Raw genomic sequence first — 8923 nt, 5'->3', positions numbered from 1 at the left:
TGCATCGACCATACTTCTATCCATGGGCTGAAGCCCTTCATAGAAGTATTGGATTAACAATTGTTCCAGAATTTGGTGGTGGGGACAACTAGCAACAAGTTGCTTAAACCTTTCCCAATATTCATATAATGTCTCACCACCAAACTGTCGAACTCCACATATTTCTTTTCTTATATTCGCAGCCCGAGACGTAGGAAAATATTCATCTAAAAATATCCTATTCATTTCATCCCATGTGCGTACAGAACCGGGAGGGAGAATATACAACCAATCATTTGCTTTATCTCTTAAAGTAAATGGAAAGGCTATGAGTTTTACCTGGTTCTCGGTCATACTATGGGGTTTCATGCTTGAACAGACGACATGAAATTCCTTTAGATGTTTGTGAGGGTCATCACCTGAGAAACCATGAAACAGAGGTAATAATTGAATCAAACCATATATGAGTTCAAAGGCTACCTCAAGAGTGGGATACATGATGCATAAGGGCAATTGGTTCATAATTGGTGCAGCCAACTCCCTTAATATCCTCTCTCTGTCAGTCATTCTTTCTACTTCTTCGAATATGGGAAAATCATAAGTGGGTAGATCGATATCTGAGTTCACCCTTTTAGGTGAGCGATCCTTCCTTTGCTTTGCCTCCTTCCTTAAACGACGGGTGATCCTCTCAATTTTGGGGTTGTACTGAAGTTCACCTCATTGAGAAGCACGAGTCATAAACAAGAAGATTAACAAAAGAAGGTAATAGCTAAGAAAATTAACGTTGCTCCCTGGCAACGGCGCCAAAATTTTGACGGGTTTGTCGAAGCCCTCAAAATTAGTACTAGTCCCATAATAAAATATTTGTAGTAAAAGTGGTATTAGGTCGAATCCCACAGGGAGTAAATCAGTAACCTCTTAGCCGAATGGATAGTATAATTGAGTGGGGAAATTTAATAACTAGAATTAAAAGAATAAGAAAGCACTTAGACAAACAATAGAAAATTCAGTCTTACCGAATTCTGGTTCAAGGGTTCGGGTTGAATCGATTGGCCATCGATCCTAGGCACAATTCAGCATTCTTGCAATTCAAGCATTTAACCTTAGATTTACTAGGATAGCCATAATAAACCTTGTGTTTTCCTAATTCAGTTGACCAAACCCAGCATTCGATCAACACTTATCACCACTCAACTGGGTATGATAGCATTCCATGTTAAACAATGATAGCATTAAGATTTGTGAAAACAGTTAAACCAAAATAACAATAATTGAGATAGCTGCAATTATTGAATTTTGTTCCATCGATTCCTTTAGGTTGAACCATGATAAAATGTTGGTCAAAGGCTATCACAAACAATTGACCCAAAAAGATATAAACATATTTGCTACTTGTACCATTATTCGTGACAATTGCGTATCACCGAAATCATGGATAGCAATAGGAAAATCAACATTAATTCAGTTTGTCAACAAAATTAACATCAACATCCAATAAAAATATGCACAAGAATCAATGAATACTTGAATTAGAAAGCAAGAAAATAAAGTAACTACAGAACCTCACAATGACACAATCGAACCTCCCCCCCCCTTGAACCAGAAAAAGAAGCTTAGCTACTCATGATTTGCGCAATCTCTATGCTTTTCTTCTCCATAGCCAAACTGCTTCCTTGAGCTTCTTGGCCTCTTGATGATCTCTTGGATCTTGGAATGAGTGATGCTAGAGCTGGTTCACCCCCCTCTTTATATAGCCAAAGGAGAGGGCTGTTTTCTAACTCCTTCTAGGAGATCATCTTATCTTTAGGGAGTCTTGATCTTCATTGAACTAATCCTATCCTATCTCTTATCTAATCCCCAACCTTCTTATCCTTATAGGATTACATTCAAAGTTTAGATCTAATAAGACTCTCTTCCTCTTGGGAGATTACATTCGAATTAGGACTCTAGACTCTTGTATCCGAGTTGGGCTTCTCTGCTACTTGGGCTGCTTTCAGGTTTTTCTGCGAGTTGGGCTTCAGCTGTTAAATGGGCCTGGCTGCGAATTTGCTCCGACTTCGGCCCCGGTTTCGTACTCGATTTGGACCGAACCAGCCAATGCCCAAAACTTGAAAGTTGTGGGCCTTTCGTTCTTCTTTCTAATGCTTGTTGAATTGCCCAATTCGGAGTCCGGAATTGTGAGTTAGGCCCAGATCACTGCCTATCACCGAAACTGTGCAAAATCACCCGAATTGGCATGTTTCCTTCCAATTGCCGTCTTTATTGTCCTGAATCGAAATACATGAGTAATGAGTGCATTTAAGTGTTAAAATAATGAAAAAAAAATGAAAATTAAGGGACAAAAATAGGGTTCTTTTCAGTCTCATCAAGGAACATTTCGTTTCTTGGAGTTTTCCATGCTGTATCTTTTGACTATTTTGTCAATGTAGGCAGATTGGGATAATCTTATTATCCACTTCGATCTATCTCTATAGAGTTGAAGACCCAGTATATAGGAGGCTATCCAAGATCTTTCATGGAGAAATGCTGTGAAAGCCATACTTTCACTGTAGTCAACATTCCTACATCATTCCCAATGAGTAGAATGTCATCTACATACAGAACCAAGAAGGTAACCTTATCTCCACTATACTTCCTGTAAACACAGGGTTCATCCAGATTCTGCTCGAAGTCAAACGATTTGACAGTAGATTTGAAATGGATGTTCCAACTTCTAGAAGCTTGCTTAAGTCCATAAATGGATCTATTGAGTTTACATACCATGGTTTCCTGACCCACAGCTATGAAGCCTTGCGGCTGTTGCATATAGATATCTTCAGTAAGATCTCCATTCAGGAATGCAGTTTTGACATCCATTTGCCAAATCTCATAATCATGGTATGCTATTACAACTACCAGGATCCTAATGGATTTAAGCATGGCCACAGGCGAAAAGGTTTCCTCATAATCGATGCCCTCTTTCTGAGTATACCCTTTCGCCACCAGACAAGCTTTGTATGTCTCAACCCTACCATCGGGGCCCTTCTTCCTCTTGTAAATCCATTTGCATCCAATTGCCTTTACCCTGGAGGGCGGATCTACTAGAGTCCAGACTCCATTGGTCTCCATTGAGTCCATCTCTGCTCTCATGGCCTCCACCCACTTCTAGGAATCTATGTCCAACATAGTTTCCACGTAAGTCACGGGATCCTCCTCACTAGTCAAGGTTTCCACCAAATAACTATCTTAGTCATAACCATAACGGACTGGTGGCCTGGATACCCAAGTGGATCTTCTAGGTTGGTCACTACCTGGAACTTGTGGGACATCTCCCACTGCTCCTGAGCCCTCCTCATCATGAACAATTTCCTGACGATGGGTGTCCAGGATGTGATCGGTCTCCAAGAATTGGGCATTTCGACTGTAGAACACTTTCTGCTCACTTGGGTCATAGAATAGGTAACCTACAGAGCCTTTTGGGTAGCCTACAAATAGGCAATGGCTGGTTTTGGATTCCAACTTGTCTGCACTCATTCTTTTAACGTGTGCTGGACAACCCCAAATCTTCAAGTGTCTAACACTTGGTTTCTTTCCAGTCCAAAGTTCATATGGAGTGTTCAGAACCGATTTGGTTGGAACCCGATTCAGCACGTAAATCGTAGTCTTTAATGTGTAACCCCCAAAGGATGTGGGTAACTCTGAGTGTATGAGAAGTGACCAGACCATATCCAATAAGGTCCTATTCCTCCTCTCTAAAACACCGTTAAGTTGTGGTGCAGCAGGAGGAGCTAATTGTGATACTATCCCATTGTCTTTTAAGTAGTCCCTGAATTCGTTAGAGAGATACTCGCCACCTCGATCAGATCGAAGGGCTTTAATTTCTCTACCCAACTGTTTCTCAAACTCTTGTCTAAACTCTTTGAACTTTTCAAAGGATTCAGACTTGTGTCTCATTAGGTACACGTAACCATATTGTGAGAAATCATCTGTGAAGGTGATGAAATACACGTGTTGATTCCATGTCCTAATACTCAGGGGACCACTCACATCAGTATGTATTAGGTCAAGTGTGCATGTACGTCTTTCAGGCTTATGGTTAAATGGCCATTTCGTCATCTTGCCTTGTAGGCAAGGCTCACAGGTGGGAAGATCTTCTATAGTTAGAAAATCCAAAGGACCATCCTTTACCAATCTTGTGATTCGGTCAACACCGATGTGGCCAAGTCGGTAATGCCACAGACACGTGGGATTAACTGTATCATGGGCTCTCTTCTTGGGGATTTCAGTCAACATAGTTTCGGTTATGTTAGTTTCTAGAGAAGGATGTAGAACATAGAGACCATTCTCCAGTTCCGCGTATGCGATGAATCTGTTATTTCTTTTAATAATAATCGTATTACTAAAGAAGACAGAATAACCATCTGCACACAGTTTTGAAACAGAAATCAAAATTTTTCTTAAATTTTGTACATAAAGACAATCTTTCAGTACAATTTTTCCTTCTCTAAAAATTAACTCCATGGTTCCTATTGCTGCGGCTGCAACAGTTGCAGTAGTCCCCAAGTAGAGAGTAACTGCTCCTTCACTCAGCCTTTTGCTTACCTTGAACCCCTGCAGTGAGTTACATGCATGAGTTGAAGCCCTAGAGTCAATACACCAAGACACAGAAGCTACCAATAAATTGATTTCTATAACACAAGTTTTGAAATTACCTTTCTTGGATTCCAAGTAGGCAGGACAATTCCTTTTCTAGTGGCCGGTCTTCTTGCAGAAGTGATAGGCATCCGATGCTTTGTCTTTCTTCTACTTCTCTCCCTTAGTGGCCTTCTTTTGAGGCTTCTTTGCCTTCCTCTTTCTCTTGCCCGTCTTGCTAGCTTCAACAATCATAGCTACAGGCTCATCCTTTCTAATCAGTTTTTCAGCTCTTTGTAGCATATTGCTGAGCTCTTGCAAGCTAACATTCAGCTTGTTCATGTTATAGTTCATGATGAACGGATTAAAGGAAGGAGGCAAAGAATTAAGAATACCTAAAGTAATTGTATTTTCTGATCATGCAGCTTTGAAATACATGCTAGCGAAAAAGGAGTCAAAACCGAGGCTAATAAGGTGGATACTCTTGCTCCAAGAGTTAGATTTGGAGATTAAGGATCAAAAGGGAGCTAAAAACTTGGTGGCGGATCATCTAAGTAGGTTGGTAAAAGATGATGACTCCTCACCTATCTCTAAGTTGTTTCTTGATGAGCAACTGTTTCACATAAAAGGTATAGTTCCTTGGTATGCTGATATTGTGAACTACTTGGTCACCAGAATTTTGCCTAATTACCTTAGCAAGTCCATGAAGAATAAAATCAGGTATGAGGCAAAATGTTATGTATGGGACGAACCCTATCTATGGAAATTCTGCTCTGATCAAGTAATTAGGAGGTGTGTCCCTGAGAATGAACATATGTCAATTTTAAGCTTTTGTCATAATTATGCTTGTGGTAGTCATTTTGGGCCAAAGAGAACTGCTCGAAAGGTTATAGATAGTGGGTTATATTGGGCAACCCTATTTAGAGATGCATACTTGTTTTGTAAAAACTATGAAAGATGTCAACAAACAGGTGCATTATCTCGTAGGAATGAAATGCCCCAAACCCCTATTCTTGTCTATGAAATCTTTGATGTTTGGGGTATTGTTTTCATGGGACCCTTTCCTCCTTCTTGTGGTTTTGTTTATATACTTTTGGCAGTTGACTATGACTCGAAATGGGTGGAAGCAAAGGCCACATGGACTGATGATTCTAAGTGTGTTGTAGAGTTTATCAAATCTAACATTTTCAGTAGGTTTGGCATTCCTTGAGCAGAAGTGATCAAGGGACCCACTTTCGCAATACAGCCATAGAAGTCTTGCTGAGGAAGTATGGAGTGCATCACTGAATCGCCACTGCTTATCACCTCCAGACAAACGGACAAGCTGAAATTTCCAATAGAGAGGTCAAGTCCATTTTAGAGAAGATGGTGAATCCAGGAAGAAGGGATTGGAGCCTACGTCTAGAAGACGCACTCTGGGCATATCGAACAACATACAAAACACCAATAGGGATGTCCCCTTACAGGTTGATTTTTGGAAAATCCTGCCACTTGCCAGTCGAAATTGAACATAGAGCCTATTGGGCAATCAAACGCTGCAATATGAACCTGGAAGAAGCTAGAAAGGCAAGGAAGCTCCAATTGCAAGAACTGGAAGAGTTGCGGTTTGAAGCATGATGAGAGTAGAATTTATCATATTTTTATCCCCAATTATTCTATCTTTTATACTAAATTAGCATCTAATACGACTCATATCTCTTATATTTTGGTCCAGGGTATGAAAGAAGGCATCAAGAGCAAAGAAAGACAAATCGGATGATTTTTCATAATTTCGACATCGTTCAGTGATTTGGCCCTAACTTGCGTCTCCGAACTCTGAATGGGCAGATTCAAGATCCACTGGATAGATAAGAGAAAAACCACAACTTTCATGTTTTGGGCTTTCGTAGATTCAGTCTGCATCAAAGTCTAATCCAGGCCCGAAGTCAGGGCAATTTCGTAGGAAGGCCCAATCCGCATGTGAAGCCCAACTCGCAGAGGAGTCTATTACGAATCCAAGAACAAGAAACTAAGAAGAATCCTTCTAGATCTAAATTCTTAATGTAATCTTAGAGTGAAAAAGGGATTGAGTTCAAGAGATAAAGAGATAAGGTTAGAATTGAAAGAATGGTAGGATCCATCTAATGGATGTCAAGAAAGGTGCGGAATGGGTGGGCGAATTTCAAAAATTTCCTACCTTCTTCCAACTGGGAATCACATTCCCTAAATTTAGAATACATTATTCAAGGATTCTACTTGAACCATAACCAAATCAGATCTGAACCAAAAGGAAACAGGAAGGATTATACCTGATCCGGAGAAATAATATCTCCCAAAGTTGGTGTTCACGCCCAAATAAGAAATCAAGATCCACTCCTGCTGAAGATGACACAACTGTGGATGGAACGGAACCAGCAGGGTGCATCCTACACACTGGATTCTTTTGTCTGTCTTGAATGACTATTGTCAAGAACTAATTTCTTGACTTCCTGTTGCTACAAAGATCCAATCTTCCAACAGGGAGTGGCGGCGGCTGAAGGAGGAGAAATCCAGGGATGAAGAGGGCAGAACTGTCTCTTCTCTCTGGAGTCTGTGAGAGATCTGATCTCAGTTCGCAGAATGTGTTTCTTGCTTATTCAAACCCCCTAGTTCGAAATCTGATATTTCTGCTAGGGTTTTCTCCTTCTTCTTGATTAAGAAACCTCTCAATATTTTGGGAGTTATCCCAATCCAAATCAGTATTTGAATAGGGGTTAATCTTAATCCTATTTGCAGATTAAGTTAATTAACTCCTGATCTTATCAGGAGGTTACCAGATTCAAATCTAATTTCAATTTGGTCTCTTAGAGTGGATAAGGTTAAAGACCCAATCCTTTTACTAACATTAATCTCAGATTTGCCCCAAGAACAGGTGATCATATCAGCCCAGTTCGAAATGGGCTTTTGGCCCATTAAGTGTTCAGTGTTTAACTAGTTTCCAATATGCTACCCAGTTGAGATTCTTTGTATGGCGTGGGACCCAAGCATTGATCTACACACCAGCCACATGGGTTCAGCCCAGCCTTTATTACAAGGCCTAGCCGAATTCACTGAAGGACTCAGTGACCCCCTTGAGCCCATCACATGGACCCTATGGGCCCAACACTTACATTAAGTGGTCCCTGGGCCAAGCCATCTTATAAAAACACAGGGACTGTGGGCAGGTGCAAGATTAGCCCATCAGGTATTATCCTAAATGGTCTTGCTCTTAACCTCTCAGCCCTTAATGATCAAGCACTACCCGATAAGAGAAGATCTCTCCCTCGGCTGCAAGGAACAGTGCCGCACTCTCTACTCACATGGATCCCGGGAATTAAAAACTTTTGCAAAACAAAATTCCAACGATTGAAATCAACTGCCAGCAGTTTGGTTTCCATTAGAGAGAGTGCATTCCCGATCATTACCATTGTCCGACAAAGGGGCTGATCCTATCACTATGACCACTCACTCAGATGAATTCTCAGACTGCCCCAACATGTCCAGGTTTTGACCCCCACTAAGGATCTCATTGATTGACACATCAAAGATAGCCCGATCTGACACCTAGTGATGTGTCATAATCGAGTCTAGGGGTCAGGTCTAACTTTCCAGCTTTGCCCATCTGTCTCTAAGGTCTAGGGCAATACTGGAAATCTGGTCTGGTTCAAGGGTTCAAGCAATCCCATACTGCATGTGCCTTGGGTCTTACCCTGATGGCCGAAACAAGCCATCCCAACACTTGGTGGCACATCAGTATTAGCCTTGGCAGGATAAATCTCCCCAGACTTATCCAATGGCTGTGAACATTTAATACTAACACAAGTTTCTATAAGTGTCCAGTTTTAGGGTCTTACACAGAATTATACCAAACAACATGAATCAAACATGCACTTTAATTTATTTCCACTAAATAACAAAAGTACATCAAATCCGATTGAAGCTAAGGCCATACAAGACTGTCTAACAGCTCCCACTTGCACTTAGGTCCAATCTGGTACAAGCCGGAGTCCCATGCTTTCCACGTGTCTCTCAAACACCTTATATGTCAGTGGCTTAGTGAATCGGTCTGCCACAATATCCACTGATGCTACCTTTTGAATTAGGATGTTCCCTCTACCAACGATCTCCCGCAGTACATGGTACTTCCTCTCGATGTGCTTTGACTTCAAGTGGGCCCGAGGCTCTTTAGCCTAGGCGATTGCTCCATTGTTGTCACACAACAACGGGATGGATGATGTGTTGGATGGAATCACTCCCAATTCGTGTATGAATTTCTTCATCCACACGGCTTCCTTGGCAGCTTCACTTGCGGCAATGAAATCGGCCTCGGTTGTGG

General features: G+C 41.2%; 1 non-coding gene across 1 annotated transcript; it reads left to right on the top strand.

Annotated features, from left to right (window-relative positions):
• Positions 1-70: 70 nt before the first annotated feature.
• LOC148880161 (small nucleolar RNA R71) lies at positions 71-177 on the top strand. The gene has a single exon (XR_016106387.1). It is a non-coding gene; the product is annotated as a small nucleolar RNA R71 (small nucleolar RNA).
• The last annotated feature ends 8746 nt before the right edge of the window (positions 178-8923 follow it).

Source organism: Nelumbo lutea, chromosome 1 (assembly GCF_056320005.1).
Source record: "Nelumbo lutea isolate HS-2025 chromosome 1, American lotus-T2T, whole genome shotgun sequence".
Lineage (NCBI taxonomy): Eukaryota > Viridiplantae > Streptophyta > Magnoliopsida > Proteales > Nelumbonaceae > Nelumbo > Nelumbo lutea.
The sequence above is the reverse complement of the archived record's forward strand: the minus strand, read 5'-3'. Positions and strand labels throughout refer to the sequence as shown.